This window comes from Delphinus delphis, chromosome 19 (assembly GCF_949987515.2).
Source record: "Delphinus delphis chromosome 19, mDelDel1.2, whole genome shotgun sequence".
NCBI lineage: Eukaryota > Metazoa > Chordata > Mammalia > Artiodactyla > Delphinidae > Delphinus > Delphinus delphis.
This window is the reverse complement of record NC_082701.1, coordinates 2,798,081-2,821,030: the sequence shown is the minus strand read 5'-3', so window position 1 is coordinate 2,821,030 and position 22,950 is coordinate 2,798,081. Positions and strand designations below refer to the sequence as shown.

The 22,950-nt window shown below is 42.9% G+C and overlaps 1 protein-coding gene across 3 annotated transcripts in view; it reads right to left on the bottom strand.

Annotated features, from left to right (window-relative positions):
- The window catches only part of MAP2K6 (mitogen-activated protein kinase kinase 6), a 130,255-nt gene that overhangs the window by 107,004 nt on the left and 301 nt on the right, over window positions 1-22,950 (bottom strand). The window lies entirely within an intron of this gene.

Genomic DNA, 22,950 nt, shown 5'->3' with positions numbered 1-22,950 from the left:
TCATGAAATAAGTACTGAGACTCTGTGGATTGAATGGTGAATAATGTAAGAACATGGGCATGATTCAGAGATTGTTTATACGAAAATAGAGAAGGCAGTGTCAGACGTTGCCACCAACGGGTTGGATGACCTTCCTGAAGTCACGTAACCTGACCAAGTGGGAAGAACAACGTGGTGCCTTTTGTGGCCAGTTGATGACTCTGTGACTCCCCGTTCAAAGGAAGTTCATAAAGGAAGAGACCAGGACAAGAGGGGCCAGTCACAGGTGGCGCTAGCTGTTAGGTGAGGCCTGACAAATGCATAGGACTTGAAGGAAAGGAGGGGAAGATGGTCAGTCTATGAAAAGGCACCGCCTATGGGAGGGGTATAAGATGCTGGAGGTAAAAAACTATAAGAGGCTAGAGGAGATGATGCATGTGACAGAGGGAAGAACAAGCTGAATATAAATTGGATGGTTTGAGTGGAAAGAGACCATGAAACACCCCAGAAAACCGAGTGAGGTAATTTAGTGGCTTGGGACTGAGCAATAGGATAGAAGTCAGACAGAGAAAGACAAATTTCATATGATATCGCTTATACGTGGAATCTAAAAAAGGGTACAAATGCATTATCTAAAAAACAGAAATAGAGTTACAGATGTAGAAAATAAACTTACGGTTACCATGGGGTGAGGGCAGGGGAGGGATGAATTGGGAGATTGGGATTGACATATACACACTACTATATATCAACTAGATAACTAAGAAGGACCTGCCGTACAGCACAGGGAACTCTACTCAATACTCTGTAATGGCCTATATGGGAAAAGAATCTAAAAAAGAGCAGATATATGTATACGTACAGCTGAATCACTTTGCTGTACACCTGAAACTAACACAACATTGTAAACCAACTATACCCCGATTTAAAAAAAATTTTTTTTAAAGCATACAAATTAAAAGTGTTAAATGTCTGGAATAAAAGTAAAAACTCTTAAAAAAAAAAAGGATAGAAAATACCATTCTATAATAATAGAAAACCAAGAGCTGCAGTTCTTAGTGTCTGTCAGGCACGGGCACGTTTAGGTATAGTAGCACATAGGTGATCTCGTTTAATTCTCCAGTCAAGCCTCTGTGGCTGCTATGATCACCATCCCATTTTACAGATGTGTACACCCAGATTTAGTGAAGTCAAGTATTCAAGGTCACATGGCTGCAAATGACAGAACCAAACTGAACTCATGCTTTTTTGCCCTACTTACACCCAAGAGGAGAGGAATCTCATGAGGGTAGGGATTGGGGTAGGGCTGGCGGGTATGGTCAGAGGAAGAGCTGACCCAAGGGGATACTGTTCTCAGGATGCAAGCTTAATACAGAAAAGAAAAGAACATCAGAAAAGCGGGGGGAATGAAGAGGGCATACATAGAGGGATGGGGGCCGTCTGGGGTCAGGGAGATAACTAGGTAGACAGAGAACCAAGATCACATCGGTCAAGAGAAGTAGCGGCCCTGGGGTCAGGAAGACTGGGGTCCCTCTGCCAGCACCACGACTTGCTAACTGATGTGTCCTGGAGAAGCAATTTCACCGCCCTAAGCTTCAGTTCTCACATCCCTAAAATGGACATAATACACCTGACTTGACTCGTATCGTCTCTGAACCTTCTTCACTGTCCCATGGAGTGCCTGGGTATGACAGGCACGGGATAAACCATAACCTTGTTTATTACTCAGACTAGATGAATCAGTGAAACGACAGATGCACAGAGAGATGTGAGGTCAGGGCATGGATGGGTATGACCAGGAGTGGGGTGGGTGGGAGGAATGTCTATTTCAGATGGACTCAGTCTTTGTCCTCAAAGAAGCAAACTCATCTGCTGACAATGAGGAAGGTAGAGGGAGCTGGAGGCCTCCCGGGAAAGCAGAAGATCTAAACACCTTTCTCTGCAATTCTCAGAACATTAGAGCTGAAAGGGACCTGAAGGATAATGTAATTGAATTCTTTCCCTGTCTCCATTTTACGGGTGAGGAAACAAGCAAATGTGTTCCATAAAGGGCCAGATAGGAAATATTTCAGCCTTTGTGGACCATAATTTCTGTCCAAATAACTCAATTTTGCCATTGTAGCATGAAAGCAGAGATAATACATAAAGCAAACAGGCGTGACTGTTCTAACACAGAAACTAGAACTCTGTATAATTTTCATGGGTCATGAGACATTCCTTTTGATCATTTTAACCATTTAAAAATGTGTAAACCATTTTAGCTCGTGGGCTGTAAAAAACACACAGTGAGCCGTAATTTGCCAACCCCTGCCATAAAGTGGTTCTGAGGGACTTCCCTGGTGGCTCAGTGGTTAAGAATCCGCCTGCCAATGCAGGGCACACGGGTTCGAGCCCTGGTCCGGGAAGATCCCACATGCCGCGGAGCAGCTAAGCCCATGCGCCACAACTACTGAGCCTGTGCGCCACAACTACTGAGCCTGCGCTCTAGAGCCCACGAGCCACAACTACTGAAGCCCGTGCGCCTGGAGCCCATGCTCGCCACAACTAGAGAAAGCCTGTGTGTAGCAGTGAAGACTCAACACAGCCAAAAAAAGTAAAAAATAATAATAATAATGTAAAAGAAAGTGGTTCTGAGCTCAGGCTAAAGATAATCAGACATGAGTCTGAGTCTTGCCCCACAATTTACTACAAGTGAAACTTCAGCTTTGGTATCTAGTCTTCCAACGTTTCCTTATGTACAGACTCCTCGTTTATAAAATGTGGATAAAAAGTAGACTTATTCCATGCAATTTCTGTGAGGATTACATGAGATAAAAAGGTATGTAAAAGAGCTTAGCAGAAGACCTGGTTCAAAATCAAACCAAAACAACAAACAGAAAACACTAGGCAACATAGTGTCAACTAACAATTAACCCAGGATCAGAACCCTGTGCCCATCTACTCAGTTCAATACCTTTTCCAGTCCTACAACCACCGGGTAGACTTGGTTTTACAAGAAGTCAGATGTTCATGAATATGTAATTCAGTGGCACTAAAAAAAAAAATCCCCTATCCCCTTGGAAATGTCTTCCCATCTTGGAGATTCCCCCGTCAGAAATATATTACTTTATTTTCAGCTGTTTTCCACTTGAACAATGCAAATTCCCCTTGGATGAGTTTTTAAGTTATATTTATTATGTAGTTTATTAACTACTTTTTAAGAGGTTCTCTTAGACACTGGATTTTGACAGGAAATAAAAAGAGGAAAGAAATGTGATATATCCAAACAATGGAATGCTATTCGGCTGTAAGAAGGAATGAAGTACTGATAACACGCTACAACACGAACGAACCTTGAAAAAAAATTAGGCTACGTGGAAGAAGGCAGATACGAAGACCACGTGTTGTATGGTTCCGCTCACAGGAAGTATCTAGAATAGGTAAATGCATAGAGACAGAAAGTCGGTGGTTGCCAGGGCGGGGAGTGGGGGTGACGGCTTTCCATCTGTGGTGACAAAAATGTTCTGGAGCTAAACAGTGGTGAGGGTTGCACAACCTTGTGAAGACAGTAAAACCACAGAACTGTAGACTTCAGAATGATTTAATAGTGAGTTTTATGTTACTTGTATTGCTATTTGACCACAATAAAAACTATACATATATAAAGAAGACACATGAGGGTTCCACAGGTGTGATAAGAAGTTCTCCTGTGAGAAGCAAGAGGAAAGGTTAGAAAAGGGAGACTGAATTCGTCAAAGTCCATCTCAGCCTACCTTACAAGTCTGCATAAGGCTACCTCTGCATGTTGCTAGTCGACAATTTATTCAAACAGTACTTGTTAAGCACCTACCCTGTGCCAGGCACTGAGCCTGGCTCTGAGGATAAACTAGAAAACAAGAAAGAAAAGTGTTTTTTTACAATTCTTTCCAGTCTATAATTAACTGGAGCAAAAGCCCCCATCCAGTTATTTTTGCAAAAAAAAAAAATATGCAGAATATTTACTGTAGAGTCATTATTATACAGTTTTGTTTGTTTGTTTGCGGTACACGGGCCTCTCACTGTTGTGGCCTCTCCCGTTGCGGAGCACAGGCTCCAGACGCGTACGCTCAGCGGCCATGGCTCACAGACCCAGCCGCTCTGCGGCATGTGGGATCCTCCCGGACCAGGGCACGAACCCGTGTCCCCTGCATCAGCAGGCGGACTCTCAACCACTGCGCCACCAGGGAAGCCCCTATTATACAGTTTTTAAAATGACAGCATTTCTTCATTGATTCTCATTTTAAACCTGCCTGATAACTAGCATATCCAACAGTGAGAAAAAGGAAAAAGTGTTCTATGAATCAAGAGAACCACAGGATTGTGCTCTTGGGGGGGCGGGGGCGGTGGAGTTGGGGTAGCGGAAGCTCCAGGGAAGAAGGATGGAATTTCGATGAGATCTGTTAATTTGCAAACTTGCTATCTCCCCGAGGCTAAGTCTCTACAAAGGACAGAAAATGTGACAGCTGTACTTCTTTCAAAGTGCTGTTTGCAGTCTAACAAGCTAACACTGTTGGCAGCACGTGTATTTTGTTTTTAAATCAATTCCAAATGATTGAAAATACATTTTAGATTTTTTTTAACTTTTAGGAACCTCAGATCTAAAACAATCCATAAAGCTGAGTCTGTCCTCTGTTTTAAAGACTTCCTTACCTTTCTTGGTCATATACTCTTGCATTTACAATTTATATGAAAAACAAAGTTCTTCCTCCATCTCCACTGTTTATGTTTTTCTTTTTTTGTTTAATTGAAGTATAGTTAATTGACAACGTTGTGTTAGTTTCTGGTGTACAGCAAAGGGATTCAGTTACACATATACATGTATAAACACATATCTATCCTTTTTCAGATTCTTTTCCATTATAGGCTATTACAAGATATTGAATATAGTTCCCTGTGCTCTACAGTAGGACACTGTTGTTTCTCTGTTTTATATCTAGTAGTGTGTATACGTTAATCCCAAGCTCCTGATTGATCCTTCCTGCCCCTTTCCCCTTTGGTGACCATAAGTTTGTTTTCTATGTCTGTGAGTCTGTTTCTGTTTTGTAAATAAGTTCACTTGTATCATTTTTTTAGATTCCACATATAAGTGTTATCATATGATATTTGTCTTTCTCTGTCGGACTTACTTCACTTAGTATGATAATCTCTAGGTCCATCCATGTTGCTGCAAATGGCATTATTTCATTCTTTTTTATGGCTGAGTAATATTCCACTGTACACATGTACCACCTCTTCTTTATCCATTCATCTGTCGGTGGATACTTAGGTTGCTTCCATGTCTTGGTTATTGTGTTGCCATGAACACTGGGGTGCATGTATTTTTTCAAATTAGAGTTTTCTCCAGATATACGCCCAGGAGTGGGATTGCAGGATCATATTTATCTTTTATTCTCAGAGGCGTTTAAAATGGATAAATGCAGTTTGGAAAACAAATGAGTCCAGTTACATATAAATTCAGGTTACTATTAGAGTATTGTTTAAGTAGTTAATTTCTCCCAAACTTCTACCACAAACAGTAAAAGCATGGGTGATTTCCTTGAGCCCAAATGGAGTAGAGGAAGGGTGAAATGTCTGAAATATTGATACCTCACCCACTAGGGTGCACCTGCCTTAATTTCACACTTCTGGATTTGCACCATCTCTCTGTATTCTCTGCACGTTTCGGCCTTAATGTATCTTCCCAATCAAATTAGTCATTTCTTTAAAACAACAGAATTAGCGACCATCTAGTTACAACAAGATGAAACCAAGCCCCAGGGAGGTAAGAGGAAATAGATGAGATTACACATCTAGTGAAAAAATACAGAAAACTGGTTCATTTTTTTTCTCTGATTTGTTGCTAAGTTTGTTGCTAAGAACTATGCAACGCTGTGGATGTAGACTTTGGAAATTTGGAGTTAAAAAAAGAAGCAAGTTGAAAATAACACAAAAATAATATTAACTGCTCGTGAAATTTGGAAGAAACCATCTTAGGTTTGATTTTCCACTTCCTAGGTGCTCCCTCTAGCACTTTTGTTAAGACACTGGGACCCATGGAGCAGTTTCCCTTTTTCAGAGATCAGGACCCACCTCCAGAGGTCCGGATGGTTAGAATCTCAGGCTCTAGAACCGAGGCTGGGGTTTCCGTCGGTAAAACCCAGAATGGCAGGCCCTCAGATGCGAGTAGCACTTGCCTGCCCTCACGGAGGAAAGCGAATGGGGTAAGCAGACAATCTCCCGGGGGCTTAGCAGGCAGGAATGTCAAGTTCATTAGCTAAAAACTAAAAACAGCAGGGTGGGAGACATGCTCCTATGAACAAAAACCGTAGAATCAGGCCTCCGGGCGTGCCCTGGTGCAGGGGCAAGCGCGAGCTGGTGACCCGCCAACAAAGTGTCATTATGAGTTGAGTTATCAAATGGCAGTGAGAGAAAACTACCAATACTCATCAGCCCTCACAAACTCCTTCCCATAAAGCTCGCTATCTTTTTTTTTTTCCTAACTGATAGAGAAAGTTAGTCATAGACTTGCCAAAGGAAAGCTTTTCATGGCCAATTTGGCTTCTCCACTTTAAACCCAGCTCAGGATATTAACAAAACGTGTTGCCAAGGGACAGAGACGCAGAGTTGAGTCTGAAAGACAGAAAATTCTATTCAGCTAGCTGCTGGAAGAAGCCCTCTCTCAGCAGTGCTTCATACTGCGGATTTGAGTCCGGCAGTGCACGGCTCCCAAGTTGCAAGGCCCTCCCTACCTTGGGCCCTGCCTTTTCTCCTCCCTCAGCTCACTGCCCTGCTAGGTGACCCCCTACGCTGCAGCCACACGAGGCTTTAGGATTTCCTGGACGCTCACGACTGCACACACTGCCCCTCAGACCAGAGCTGGGTCTCCTCAGACTCCCCACGCCCACCCAATCTCCAAGTCTCCCATGCCCTTTCCAAGATCTAAGCAGTCGTTCAACCTTTCCTCTGAGCTCTCATTAAGTCACAAACGTTGGTACACACGTCTGTCCCTCATTAGCTTAGAACGTGAGCCTCTTGCAAGTAGGAATCATCTCTCTGCACCCTCCCTGGCACCCAGCCGTGAACCACACCAAGAGCATCCAATAAGTGGTCAGGGAACGAATAAATGCATGACTGACTGCGTGCGGGATTGAACAGACCCATTCAATCAACTGATGACCGACTGAATAAACAGAGGTCCTCACTTCCTGGGCCTGGCGCTCTCATTTATTTTTTATCTTTAGGCCTCAAGGGTTAGTTAGTTTCTGCCTTTATAGGATGAGCAGAAGGGCTTCCCAGAGAGTCAAAGCTTGGCCTAGCATCAGGATGTGCCTGGGGTGCTAGCAACAGCCCAGGTGAGTGTCAGGAGATTTGTCTTCCCGACCTAATCCACTATCACCTTGGATCTCCCAGTGACTTAATCCCTCTTGGTCATAACTGCTTTGCCTATAAAATGAAGTGCTTGGCCTACATGATTTCTAGGGTCCCCGCTAGATGTAACATCCCACGTTTCTAAACTCTTTACGTTTTGCCAGGTATCTATCTACCGCCCAGACTCTTTGTACCGAGATACTTGGGCAACTGTCACATCAGCAGAAAGTTAATCATGTATTTATCGCTCAGCCATTCGAGAGCACCAGGGCGCCTTTTCTGTGTTGTTTTCCAGTTCCAGGGCATTGACTCCGTTTGTTCACCAGATGGTATTACTGCTCTTTTCACTGCTCAAGTGACCTCCTTATAAAGGCAAATGATGGTGTATATGGTCTGAGTCTCTTCCACTCACAGAGAATATGAGGGACTATGAGTAGACACAGCTCCTTCCTTAATAATTAAGTTCTTCATCATTAACAGTATGTGAATTTTTAAAATATTACGCAAATGTAAAATGCCACAGGTCACAATACTGTCAAAGTTGCATTCAGGTTGAAGGCTAAGCAGCCGTATTCGCTGTTTTCATTTTTTCATGTATTTCCTGGTTTATTATGTCAATCCGTTTGTCTCACTTACGCCCGTACTCAGATGACCTGTTCCCACAGCCCCTCTAGGTGGGCAGCGGGCCACGTGTTTCACCCTCGTGCTCCTGGTGTATATGGACACCTGACTCAGATCCAGTCAGTCCAGCACCCACTCATCGTCGGAATTATTTTTTCTTTTGCAAAATAGAGATTTTGATCTCAGACCAGAGACTGTAACTAGTCAAAAAATGGTGGGTACTCAAGTACAAAGTCACCCAGATGCGGGGCTAGTGGCTCCTTTGCACCATGTGCACACTGATAAGGTGACAAAGCCTGGTCTGCAGGGGAAAAGAGTAAAGACTCTTCTAGAAAAGCAGAACGAGGCCCCTGCAAAGGGAGAGAGAAAGGAGTCAGAAGATGCCTTTCTCAGTTCCTACCAGGTTCTGCTGTGCCTTCTGCAGCTGGACTCAATAAAATTCTCCTCCATAAAGACTCTTTTATGGAGGGAAAGCAGCACACACACAAATACACAAACGCATGCACATCCCTGTGATCACTCTGCCTGTATACTGTATACACTCTTCCCAGGTCATAAGCACCTTTCCATTAGTGGTTTCGTCCACCCTCATCACCTATTACATCAGGTAGGCATCTGTAACTTCAGCTCTTCCCTTATTATTATGCAACGTGACAGTTACATAGTGAAAAACACGAACTTTGGGATTTCAATGAACTAGACTCAAATCCCAGCTCTGCAAACCACTAACTGTATGATTCTGGGCAAGTTATTAACCCAAGTTCCAATTTCCTCCTTTGTAAAATGGGGATAATTTTACCTACCTCTCAGGTTTTTATGAAGATCCGCCCTAGTAAGTTTAGTGCTTGTCACCAAGCCTTGCACACAGTAGGCACTCCAAAATCACTCGCTGTTTAGGACAGAGTCTCATAAACGGGAACGAAATTGTCCGGGTTCTCGACACTGCCCAACTGCTTTCGCAAAGACTCTGCATCCGCCGATATACTTTTTTTAATCGAATTATAATTAACATATATTATATTAGTTTCGGGTGCCCCCCCTCCCCCGGTCAATACCCTTTTTAAAACAGAAAAGCAGCACAAACTTTCCTCTAGAAGTTTCATTGCTCCTTCCCAGCTTTGCCTTGGAATTGAAAGTCTAGAAGTCAGGGCTGCTTTTCCACATGAGACCGTATTCACCTCCGAATCTGAGACGGAAAATCAGAGGCTGGTTTTAGTCCTAAAACCAGTGGTCTGACCACCCAGCTGCTTCACTCCTTCCTCTTTTCCTCCGACTCTGCTGGTCCCACTTGGGGAGCTGTGTGCAGGTGCTCAGCAAGGGGATACGTCTGGGCTCGCTTTAAACAAGCCCCGAGCTAGTTTCTGTTGCTGCTTTTCCTCATATCCATACACCCTAGGCAGCATCACACCAGAGGCAGGTGAACAGAGACTGCATCCGAAGCTGCAGGAAACAGGTGAGGTGGATACTTGTCTCTTAATGCAATGTGGAATAAAAACTCGCATTCACGCCTGGCTTCTGCACCCTGGGTGCAGACCCCTTCACCCTCTGATCCCCACTTTCCAGCTGACCTCCCCGCTGATGACTTCTTTATTCCTCTTCCACGCTGGCTCACCTCATTCTTGACTTTCTGCCTCACTACTGCTTGCCCACCTGTTCTCTTGCTGTTTGGATCACCTGCCCCGGGACCACCCACCCAGCTCTGAGGGATGCCGTGCCTTCCTGTGGCCTGTTCTGGGTTGCCCACCTGGCCGCGCACTTGAAGGATGCGGCCATCAATACCCTGACCGACGATGGACATCTGTCCTAAGCTGGAAAAGTTCCTTCCCACTGACCTTACCCCTGACCATCCCACATAACACATCCTGACAATTTCATCCCTTACTGTCCCCTCTTCCTGAAGCTGATGCAGGTACTTTTATTCAGAATTTTATGCTAAACATACTCAGGCCGCATAAAATAAAGCTGCCTATTAACACGAATACGTAAGACACGCAAGTTGAAAAGACCTGTGGTTAATAATCAATATTGGAAGAGCTTGGGAACACTTGAGTAGTACTTTTTTTTTTTTTTTCTAAGGCTTACAGGCCTTTTCTAAAAATAAGCTTTTCCTGGCTACAGATCCTCGGTTCTTACTCACGGCCATTCCCTCTTAAGCTTTGTTCCATTAGGACTGGAACCATTTGTTACAAAGGGAAAGGCCTCCGTATATGTGCACGGAAGGGGCATGTGACAGCCACGGACGGTTCACCAGCAAACACTAATTAAGTTTGGGAATCAAGACAGCAACAGCACGTATGTGTGTGCGTGTGTGTGTGTGTGTGTGTGTGTGTGAACTTAACGACCCCCCTTCCCGCCGCCCCCCAGCTTAGAAGCATCCAGTCTCTCACTAACAACAGAAAATCAGAAGAGCCGGTAGTGTGCTCAAGGACCAGACGGCAAGTCTCCTGTTTTCCTTGCTTATTCTCCCGAGAAGCACTGCACCGAAAGTTCCATTTGGCCAAGTTAATGTCCTCCCTCTACCCACAGGCGGTAACCCAGGTCGAGGGGTGCCCTCCTTCCTCCATACCCCAGCCGCACCCTGTACCCAAACTACACACGTATCACACACAGGAGCGTTAACCTGCTGACATGCTCAGCTTCTCGTGCTATGGGTTGAACTCTGTCCCCTCCCCCAAACTCCTAACTTGAAGACGTAACCTCCAGCGCCCCAGAATGTGAGAATTTGTCTTACTTAGAAATAGGGTGGTTGCATATATCATTAAGATGAGGTCATACAGGATTAGGGTGGGTCCCTAATCCAATAGGACTGGTGCCCTTATGAAAAGGAGAAGTTAGGCGATGGCACACACACTGGGAGAAGGCCGTGTAACGATGGAGGCAAAGGTCTGGGCAATGCTTCTACAAGCCAAGAAACGCCAAAGATCGCCTGCAAAGCCCCAGAAGCTAGGAGGAAAGCACGGAGCAGGCTCCCCCTCACAGACCTCAGAAGGAATCTACCCTGCTGCCACCTTGAGCTCAGACTTCTCGCCCCCAGGACTGTGAGACAACAAGTTCCTGTTGTGCAAGGCACCCACTTTGCAGTACTTTGTTATGGCAGCCCTAGCAAACCAACACATCCTCCTAGACAGGGAGCCTCTTGAGGGTAGAGATGGAATTCTATGCACCTTTGTAGTCACTGAGCACAGCGCAAGGTGCAGGTTATTTATATAACTGTTCAATAACGCTTGTTAAATTCAACCAAGAAATATATGGTCCTCTGCCCCCGACACACAATCTCACGCATCTACCCCACCCCCTGCCCCATCAACACTGACTTGCTGTCGGTCTTGCCTAAGGACAGGTCACACCAGAAAAGAAAGATTGAAATTTAAGACGGAAAAAGTCATCCTAACTGTAGTGTATCAAAATTTCTCAATCTCATTCTTAAATCAATTCCAGAACTAAATCTGCATTTTCCCCCCTAATTTACCTATAAAAATAGGAGCTCATTCAGGAACGAAGTCCCAAGCAAGGAGACTTAGCAAGCCACTTGAAGAAGATGACAGAATTGGCAGGTCGGTCCTAGCCCCCTGGCCAATTGTATGTTCCCTTTAACTGCCCAGCAAGGTGAGGCAAAAACTGCCCCGTGGCTTTCCTGACTCAGACTGGGGAGTGATTCAGCCCACCCACCCAGTCCACTCTCCGGACCCTGAGCTGAATGAAGTCACCAAGGAGAAAAAGGTGACTTCGTATAGTTACACTGAGAAACAGCCTATTGTGAGCTCCAGAGCTGTAGGTCACTGTGTTTTTGAAACCAAGATAATGAAAGAAACACAGATTTAATCTAACAATTGTATTAAAATATCAATTGTATTAAATCTGTTCACCTTTTAAATGGAATTTTTCGGAAATTAAAAATACACACAAAAATGTATGAACTCCCTTGCCAGTACCCGGTATCATGCTTGAGAAAGTAAGTTTGGTAAGACAAAGAACTTTCTGGAGCACTTCTCTTCAGGTACAAGTACAATGAGAATTCAGAAGTGCAGTTTTCCTTCTTTTCAACTGACTTCGGCTAAGTCTAGAAAAGAGAAAAGGAGCTAAGAAGTGGAAAAGGCAGGTTGGCAGGTTATAAAAAATGAAAATTACAGCTGTGGCCATGCTCTGGAAAGTATCCCCTGACCTAGGTAGACGCTGACTATTGAACCAACAGCTTGCTTATATAATTACGGTGTGCCTATAAACCCAGTTGATATACTTGTTTAACTATTAACCTCTAGATTTCCTGGAGTTTCCACAATCCAGAAAAAAAAAAAAAAACACCTAGAAGTACGAGATATGACATGTTCCATTTATTAACCTACTGTGATCATAAGTGATAAAACCGTGTTGAGCCTGCTAAGAAAAGGAAGTTCTTAGAAAACACACATAAGGTCTTTGAAGCTCCAGAGCTTTTCCTAGGGCATCTTCTCTTCTTTATTCTTCTGAGGAATTGTTCTGCCTCTATCAACATTGGACTGGTTATTCTACTTGAAGTCAAGATCCTTCTCCATATTTACTTTGGATCTAGGACACCGTTTCCTCAAGAGCTCTGAAAGTCATATCGATACTTGCACGCTCGCTGTAAAAAATTTTCCTGATTCCCCTCACCTGCAGGGCTTTCTAACCCATAGTATCTATTCTAAGCATATCTCGGATTCTAGCTTGTATTCTGTACATGTCTGTGCAATCTTACCTCCTGTTAGACTCTAAGCTCCTTAAAGGCTAGAGGGAAAGAAAGAGTAAAGCAAAGTTATGCTTACGGCGAGCTTACTATATAGCTCAGTGCCTCAAACCCAGAAGAGCTCTCGATAAGTAGTTCCTGCACAAATGAATGCCAAGCACTGGCCAAAGCACCTTCCATGCACAGCCCTGCTTCATCGTTATATCGATCCCGCGAATGAGTATCCGTCTCTCCATTTAGCAGGTCGGGAAACTGAAGCTAGAAGTCAAGTCGCTTTTCCAAGGCTCAGAGCTCGTAAGCGGGGAAGTAGAGCAGCATGCATTTTTATTTAGTTCCACCTATAGCACAGTGCCTTAAACACGGCAATCAGGAAAAAGTTATTTGTTGAACTGATACGGACGGGCCCTTCATCCGCGTGCTCTCTTTAGATGTGCTTGGAGTCTTTGGGGTTATTTTTTTCAATGGCTAAGACGTTTGGGGCACAGGAAGGAGCAAGTAAAGTGGGGAGAAGATGCCTATAAAGCTTTCAGATATCACAGAAAGGCTGTCCCTGCACATTCACTACAGAATAATTCCCAGACTCTTTGCCACTCTGTCCCCACCGGTTCTCCAGACTCGAGCCTCTCCCTTGTCTCAAACTCATCCCTCCCATGTGGGACTGGAGGAGGGAGGATGGAGGAGGGGAATAAATAACTCGTCACTCAACACCCAGGCCACCTACTCCCATGGCTTCTGTGAGGGATCAAGGGAGGGAATCACGCACAGGCGCCCGCTGCTGTGCTGGGCTCGAGAGACAGCTGGCAGAGGGCTCACCGGTTTAAGAGAGAAGACTCATCCCGAAACCCCCGCTTCCTGTACCGCAAAAAAGACGTGATTCCGGTTTCGTCCACTCTGTCCAGGGAAGAGGGAAACAGTGAAGATGAGGGTTCAGGCCCAGTTCCAAGGAAACTGCACTTGTTACCTTTACATAGAAATAACCAAGGGCTTCCCTGGTGGCGCAGTGATTGAGAGTCCGCCTGCCGATGAAGGGGACACGGGTTCGTGCCCCGGTCTGGGAGGATCCCACGTGCCGCGGAGCGGCTGGGCCCGTGGGCCCGTGGGCCATGGCCGCTGAGCCTGCGCGTCCGGAGCCTGTGCTCCGCAACGCGAGAGGCCACAGCAGGGAGAGGCCCGCGTACCGCAAGAAAAAAAAAAAAAAAGAAATAACCAAGAAGAAAGGAAATCACTAAGCCAAAAAGGCTTGTTCCTCTACGCAGGTATGTTGCCAAATGGGCATGTTCTCATTACTGTTTTAAAACAATTCAACTTGGATGTGCAGAGAAACACATAAAGTTTAGATCTGCTTAGTTACAGCCTCTCAGAGAGCTAATGGAATCAACATTCATTACTGAGGTTTAACATAAACCTCCTGTCTGTACACACCGGTACCTACCAGTAGACCAGTTGTAACCAGCTTCCTTTAACCAATGGGCAGTCTGTACTTGGAACTCAAGCTTAAAACTCAGAATGAGTCCGGCTCAATATTCTATGATCAACAGAGGCTTAAAGGAACAAGTGGAAAGGCACCCATGTATAGGTAGACACAGGTCAGCCCCTCCTAATTACCATACCTGGCCCTGGTATGCACAAGTTCCCATGGCATCCATTCATGTTTTCCATCTCCAACCATGTCTTTTGGGAAATGGGTTCAGACATTTATTATGGAGTGACACCTCGAGTGGAGTAGCCAGGAGCTCAGGCACTGGGCTCACACAGACCTTGATTAAAGCAACTGCTCTGCCACGATCAACCTTGACACTTAACCTCTGGCCTCAGATTGCTCATATACAAAATGCGGCATCACCTCATCGGGCCCTGGTGAGGGGAGAATGCGATAACTCACGTGCGTCACCAAGCGCGGTACCTGGCACAGAGAAGGGCTCTCCAGCAGTGCAGCCACCTAAGATGGTAGGAATGACGGCACCTCCTTGTATGGGACTTGAACGGACCTCATTTGGAAGGCGGTGAACAAATCTGGGCTCGTCCTACCAAAGCTACTCTGTCCTCAGGTAGCCTCCATCCCCATCCTTCCCTCCCTTCATTTCCAGAACCTGTGCCAGGACCTTCCCTGCTAAATCCCCACAATATCAGTGACTGGGAAGCAAAAGGATACTCGTACGCAAAAGAAAACTGTCCCCAGGGCTGGGGCAGTTAATGTGAGAAAACGGCTCTAGCCTTCGTAGGACGTGACAACCGGAAACCCGTCTGGGTGAGGGGGAGGCTCCTACGATGAAGGGGGGCTTCCATCCTCATTCCACACAGACGACATCACGGCACCTCTGACCTGGGTCGTGGCAGGAATCAACAAAGCCGGGCAATGGTGGTAGCGTGAGAGGTGTTTCTAGTTCATTTGTGTTTTAAACACAATATGGGACGAAGAAGGGGAGGATGAAGGGACCAGGAGAAGAACTAACGAACAGCCTCTCAACGGGAGGGGCAAGAAAGGCAAGAAACGTCAAGCAAACAGGAAGAGTGCAGCTGAGGGGAAAGGACCCCAGGATGGGCCAAAGGAGACGGGTAGCTCCGCTGAGCGGAAATGAGCAATGGCCGGCCAATCTCACAACCAGGAGAAACACCACTCAGACGTTTCCTGTGGGCCGGGCCCCAGAGGTCGCTGGCTGAGTCATGGACGAGTAGTTATCCAGGTTAACAACTTCCAGTTAAAGCCAAAGAGGAATGTCATACGGACCAGGAGTCATTACGTGATTGCGGAAAGTCAAAAAGGGCAAGGGCACCAAACTTTTTTGAAAAGGGCCAGAGAGTAAATGTTTTGGGCCCTGCGGGACATACGATCTCCATCACAACTGTTGGACTGTACAACCGTGGGGCAAAAGCAGCCCTAGACAACCTGTAAATGAATGAGCAGAGCTGTGTTCCAATAAAACTTTATTTGTAGACACTGACTTCAAATTTTATATAATTTTCATGTGTCATGAAATGTTATTCTTTTTATTCTTTTCCCTATCATTCGAAAATGTGCAAATCATTTTCACGCACAGGCTGTACTTAAAAACAAGAGGGGCTGGATTTGGCCCCCAGGCTGTAGTTTGCTGGGCCCCGGTTATGAGCTTGGGCCCCGTGGCCGAACATGCCTGGCTTTGCATCCTGCCTGGGCTGCCTGCTGGCTCTCCAGCTGTGGGCAAGTTCGTGAACTCACCTGAGCCTCAGCTTCTTCATCTGTAAATTAACGATAACTGTATCTGTCCCCCTAGGATTTATGTGACGTTCAAAAGCATAGTACCTGAAAAGTGACTGACATAAAATAAGTGATGATGATGGTGATGGTGACAGAACTGGGTGTCTGGGTGTGGGTCGTGATGGCATCAGATCTATAGCTAATTGTCTCTGAAAAAAAACCAGAAAAACCAAGGCTGACCCCAATCCGACTTAAGGAGGGATATACAGACTAGCAAGTAAAACAGACAAAGAGAGATTCAGCAAGAGCCTGTTTAATGCTTCAACTCAGAACTGAGTTGACTAAATTACGATGATTTGTAACAGACTTTGCGTGTGTAGGTTATAACCTGACTACCCTTTCAACTGCAGAAAGAGGGGGTTTTATGAACCGTGTACCAAACCTTATGGACCAGCTCAGGAAAGGAAGACCATCTGAGGAAGCAGAGTAGGAAACAGAACCGAGGGCAGGGTGCGTGGAGGGGGCGGCAGAGACAGTGGTAGGTGGTCGGGAAGGAAGTTGTTTCATTGGGGGGTTATCCATGCAGAGTTCCCTGTTTTGTCATAGGGCAGCCAGCTGTTAAAAACTTTCAGGTTCTCTCTCCCAACGCTTCAGAGGCTCAAGTGCAGAGGTAACTTACAAACCAGCTCCTAAAACCAGCACAGGGTGGAGGAATTCACTTCAGTCCTTAAGTCCTTAACTTGTTAAGTTATCGCACGGGACCCTTCAGACAACCCACCTTAGTTCTGCATAGTTTTAAAAGAGTTAATAGCCAAGGATCATGCAACCTTTAGATCTGTTTAGAAGGCCTAGGCGGGAGAAATCACACTTCTTCAGCCATTGTTAAGTTGCTTTTTATGCTGTTCTTGCAACTTCCAAATAATCAAGCAAGGATAGAATGGAAATATTAATGCAAAGAAAGGAAGCACAGGAAAACTGCAGTATGATTTAACTACCCCACACCTTGTATGAAATGTGGGGCAAAATGACAGAGATCTCCACGGATGAAAAATACTTTCACTGTCAGACATTTATTGAGCACCTAGTATTTATAAGCTCAATGCTCAAAGAGGCAGAGTTGCAAAGATGTATAAGAAGAAATATGAGCTACCCAGCAGGGGCTCTCAGAGATCGTCCATAAAAGGCAAACAACAATTACAGTGGTTAAAACTTGCAGCTGTATAGTGTAGGCATTGGGACTTAAAATGAGAGCGTTCGCAAAATATCCTTTGGCAGAAAATTGGTAAGAAACCCCACCACCATGATTGATGTATCACCATTTCTTGGGCACAGAAAAAGAACCCCTGCTGACTGTGCGTCAGCCTTCCTTACCAGCCTGCTCCCCACAAAAACAAAAAAAGTTTTATAAGTGTGGATTACTAGTGTTTGTGTGTGATTTAGTGAAAAGAACATTGGGGCAGAGAAGCAGGAGACGTGAGTTCCACCTATGGTTCTGTCTTCAGGCAAATCACTTTCTTCCAAAGCTTCAGTTTGCTCATTTGTAAAATGAGATGATTAGACTATAAAACTCCTTTCAAAGCTCTAAATTCTACTACTTAATATCAAGATGCAGACATAGGCGCGTTTACTAAGGAAGGCTATGTTAAGAATACGTGAAATACATGGGCGCGTTTACTAAGGAAGGCTATGTTTAGAATACGTGATACATGGGCGCGTTTACTAAGGAAGGCTATGTTAAGAATACGTGAAGTGTGATTGACTTGATAGAATTTCTGAGGTCATCAAAGTCGACCCTTGCCTTAATTATTCTAACAAATCTGGTAAAGTAAACTACTTTTTATGATTAGACATTACACATGAAGAGGAAAAAATAATAATAATAATTACTCTGCAACAATGCACATAACACAACCAGGTGCTTATGTGAGAATTATTTATGAAACCAAAGAAAAACTACTTTTGCCTGTAGAGATAACTGAAAATGCAGAAATGTCCAGAAGTTAGTAAATTCCAGATGGAATTTAAATCAAATCATTACACTTTTCTTATTATTTTCATAAGATCTGGATAGGTATAATTAGTATAACAAAATGAGTTTATAAAGTGTAAGTTTACTTAAGACATTTTGGTTAAAATTAAAATGAGAACTCACCAGGGAATTAAATTGTTTAGATGCATTAAAGCTGAGCCCAACTTTCAACCCATGATTACCTAAGCTCTGCCATCTTGGTATGTTCTGGCCTAACTTTGAAAATAATTTGATCCCCAAATTAAATTTTTAAAGATACATTTTATGAGGAAAAAAAGAAACACATGAAACACAAATGTCAAAAAAAGAGAAAAATTCAACTTCTTTATCACTAAGAAATGCAAATAATAGTAAAATATTGTTACTTTTCATCAAATTGGCAAAAAATTTTTTTCAAATTATTATACCCAGGATGAAGGAAAGTGAGCATAACCTTTCTTTTTTTATTTTTATTTTTTTTTAGTTTTTATTTTATATTGGAGTATAGTTGGTTTACAATGTTGTGTTAGTTTCAGGTGTACAGCAAAGTGAATCAGTTACACATACACATATATCCATTCTTTTTCAAATTCTTTTCCCGTTTAGGTTATCACAGAATATTGAGTAGAGTTCCCTGTGCTCTACAGTAGGTCCTTGTTGATGATCTATTTTTTATATAGTAGTGTGTATAACCTTTCTGAAGAGTTATTTGGCAATATTTAGCAGGATGCTTAAGGGGAGAGAATGGGCACTTCCACACATTACTGGTGAGAATAAGAACTCGTTGCAGGCACTCTGGAGGGCAGCACGTCCATGCCTGCCCTTCGCTCAGCACTTCCACTTCTAGGAATTCATTCATCCTAAGGAGATAATTGGGCCAATGTGCAAAAATGTGTGTGTTCAAGGTATTCCTTGCAGTTTTGTTTATAGCTGTAAAAAAGTGGAACTCTGTGAAAGTCCAGTTGGAGATTGATGAAACAGCTACATTCTTACAAATTAAAATGAGCAATTGCTAAAAAGAATGAGGAAACTGTATGTGCATGAGTATAGAAAGATGTCGAAGATATATGGAGTATGAAGCAACTTGCAAAATATCATATATAGTGTGTGAAAGAGCACGTATGCAAATATATATATGCACGTACAAACGCAAAGAGTCACTAAAAAGTTCGCAGTAGGTAGCTGTGGGTGGTGTGACTTTGAGTAATTTGTATTTTCTTATTATGAATTTCTCTTCAGCTTGAATTTTTTTCAATGAGTATATATTGTTTTTATAGTAATAAAAAAGCTATTTTTAAAAGGTGAAGAAAAGAATGGGTCATGGGGAAGAATTAGATATCCATAACTTGTAGTTCTGTGTCCTGGAATTTAGTCTAAGACCACAGTATACGTAATAATGTATGAACTGGGATGATTATCATAGCAATATTCATGATATTGAAAGTTAATAAACATTAATGTCCTATTTAAATAAATACACTAGAATTAGACATTATTAATGTAGAAATATATTAACTTGGAATATTTCACAGTATTATTGGTAAGTGAAACAAAAGGCAACTAAATAATTTTATACACATTTTGGATTTATTCATATTCACATATATATAGAATAGAAAAAAGTCCGAAAGGATATATGCCAAAATGTGTACTGCGGTAACTAGTGATTCTTATTTTTCTTCCCTACATTTTCAAATGCTTCTACAATAAACGAGTATTATTTATGTACTTTTTTCTTTTAAGTTTTAAAAACGTCCCTTATAGACCTTTCAGACTTTAAAATAATGCAAGGTAGTTATAATGATACTAATCTGTGAAAAACAAAGGAATGAGAATCTCAGCCCTTTGCTCCAGCATCAAATTACCACCAAGAGACCCCCGGAAAGCCCCTGCAGCTGACCTGCAGCATGTTGTAAAGTAATGAATGCCACACTGATGCAAAACAAACTCAGGAAACCCAGGGTACCTATTCTGATTTTGTGTCCTGCCATGTGCGAGGTTATAAAACATACTGGCTCAGATTACAGGCTAAGCATGACAAGTCCCTCTGCTGCAACCTAACAAAGGAATTTACAGAATGAGAAATTTACACATTTCGTTTCCCAGGGTAGAATGAATTACAGAAGCAAAGGGCCCACAGTACGGTTAAGTCCTTGCCTGTCACTCTCCTACATGCTTCTGAATTATACACAGTTCCCATGACACAATGTACCTATTACTATTTTAAACCAAGATAAACTAATATTTTTTAAAGGTGAATAGAAGGAGAAGTGAGAAGAAGTGCATTTGTAACACAGTCAAACTCTTTGTATATTTTCAGGTGAACTGGGGGATGCCAGACCTCTCTCCCCCAACCCTCCCTCCCTCAGATCATTATGGCTGATAACAATAGTTTTACTTTCCCGGGTAATGTAGATGACACATTTTTCCTGTAGCCTGTCTTCCTGTAAAGTGCAGGAATTCCTGCACCTTCTGGGTGCCCTTCCTGTTAACTTACATTTCAGATTTCCTCAAAAGGCATTCTGCCACTTTAATATTTGAAAAATGTCAGCTCAACCCCAGATAGCTAATATAAACAAGCTGAAAAGCATACCACCTAAAGTTACAACTGTGGAAAACAAAATTTCTTTTTAAGAAATTCTTTCTCGGAATCTCACTGTTGGTAAGGCTGGAAAGAAGTAACCCAGTCCTTCCAGCTCCCAGGGAGTCTGTAATTCTTTTGCCTCTGCTGTGCCTTAAATTAGAGGTCTGTAAAACGGAATTATAGTGATCTAGAAAGTTCGTAAAGGTCCTTGAATTGAACATGTTGTTAAAATCTTCAATACTATGAGGTTATAGCCACCTTTCACTTTTCCTCCCATTTCATTTGGTTATAGTATTACAAAGAAGTTTGGTACTGCAAAAAAACAAAAACAAAAACAAAAACAAAACACTGTCTTGGCCATTTGAGAATACCGTAGCTGAATTAGGCCAGTTCCACATTTACAGCCCAGGCCAAAAGTCTTTGCCATTTCTGAAATGATCACACACTTCCTTCTATCAAAAACTTTCCTTTTGGACAGGAATCCCATGTTCACACCAGGTGCACCTTCCAAAGGGGACCCAATTAAGAAAACTATTTGGATAAATGGGAATTAATGTAAAGAACCACCAGTACCTGATCTACTATGGGGGCACCCCTAATGGAAGAGTGCCATGCTAATATGTTTTTCAGTTTCCCAACTTCTTCTGCTAGGAGGGAGCCGCCTTAGGAGTGAGCCCCCCAAAATGCACAAAGAAACCTGACTGAGTTTAAACCCTAAGGTTCAAAGATAAGATCACTAGAGCACCCCCTTCCTATCTCCCAGAGAGATCACTGCCATCTCTAAACTCCAAATGCACCATTTTGCTTCACTATCTATGCAATTATCTTATATCACAGTGATTTGCATACGTGCTTTCTTTCACCAACTACATGGTAAATTCCTTGAAGGAAACAACTACACGTAAAATATTTTTGTATGTCCCCAAATCCTGTGCACTACAAACACACACACACACACACACACACACACATCTCATAATATATTTATTCATATATTAAACTGACCTGAATGAATGAGTGAATGCACACCAAATACAGAGTAACTAGATGCAATCTCTCTCATACATCAAAGCCTGGAATGCCCTCCTAAGCTATTATTTCTATGCTCAATTAAAAGATTGTCGGTTTTCCCGATATTAAGGAACATTGGCAGCTCATAATGCCAATTCCTAGGTACTTCAGCACTCTTACTTAGCTTTTCAGATTTCCATTTTTTCCCCTAATATCCAAAGAAAAGAAGAGCCCTACTTTGAATTCTTGAGAATATATATTACTTCCTTCTGGGGCTGAGATGTATGATTCCCATCAGGTAGAACTAAAAAGTGACACAACAACTCTCCCAAAAGTAGCAGAACGCTGATGAGACACTTGAATTTCACTGGATCTTACTTACCTAATGCCCTGGGTAGCCTAACTCACCTTGTGCTGAGCTCACCTCTCCTTTCCATACATTCTCACAGGGCATATGCTTTCTCTATGCTCAATTTGTTCTGAAACAAGTGACTTACAGTCCTAGGGCCACCTGACAACACCCCCTCAGCTCTCTAATGCCATGTCAGGGTTTTTATATTTTTAATCCCCTCCCCAGCATGACATTATGCCTGCAAAATACAACTGTGTAAAAAGAATATTTTTAAGAACAAAAAAAAAAGAAAGAAAGAAAGAAAACAACCATAACCCTGAACTTCTGACCTATTACAGCTGACTAAATATATGCAATTACACACTTAAAAGATTTCATTATGGTTGTCAATGAAACAGTGCAGTCCTCCCACATTGGCGTAATGCTTAAAAGTACAATTTTTCTCCCAGTATTTTCCCTCGAGATGCAAAGCATCTCCCAAATGGGAAGACATAAAACCTCGATGTCCTCATTGCTGCTTCTAAATACTGTGAACCAATAAGGAATTGGTGTAAAGTGCAAAATCTCGGAAGAGAAAGACTTCTTGTCTGCTTTTTTCTAAAATGCTATTATTCACCTTTACTTCCTTTAAAGATCAGAAGTTGCTTAATGTTCAAAATGATACCAATGAAAATTTAACTAAATACTAGCACCAACAATTCATTCCCAAAGGAATATAAGATTACATTAATTTCCTACTAGTTTAACTCAAGTTTTACCTTTCATTTTCATCTACAGACTTTTTAAAAGTTTGTATTCCTGTTGCACGTAAAATCACCTATTACATGTGTGCATACTAAAGAATTTTACAATTATATAAAGCATTGCACATTTTAGACGCTACCAACCTGCTCTATCTCTCCTGACTGTGCAAAAGGCAAAAAGAGCTCAGTAATCCTAGCAGAAGAATGCAAATAACGTCAATGCACAGCTGAACTGCAAGCCCTGCCTTACAGGAACTCTCTGTGTCTGCAAAAAAAAAAAAAAAAAAAAGAGAGACACATACTAAACAGGAAATGCAACTGAGATGTGGAAAACCTCAAACTTAAAAATGCAATCGCCAGGCGAAAATTGCATCCATGCATTCATAAATGCATGCACAACCCTTTGCATT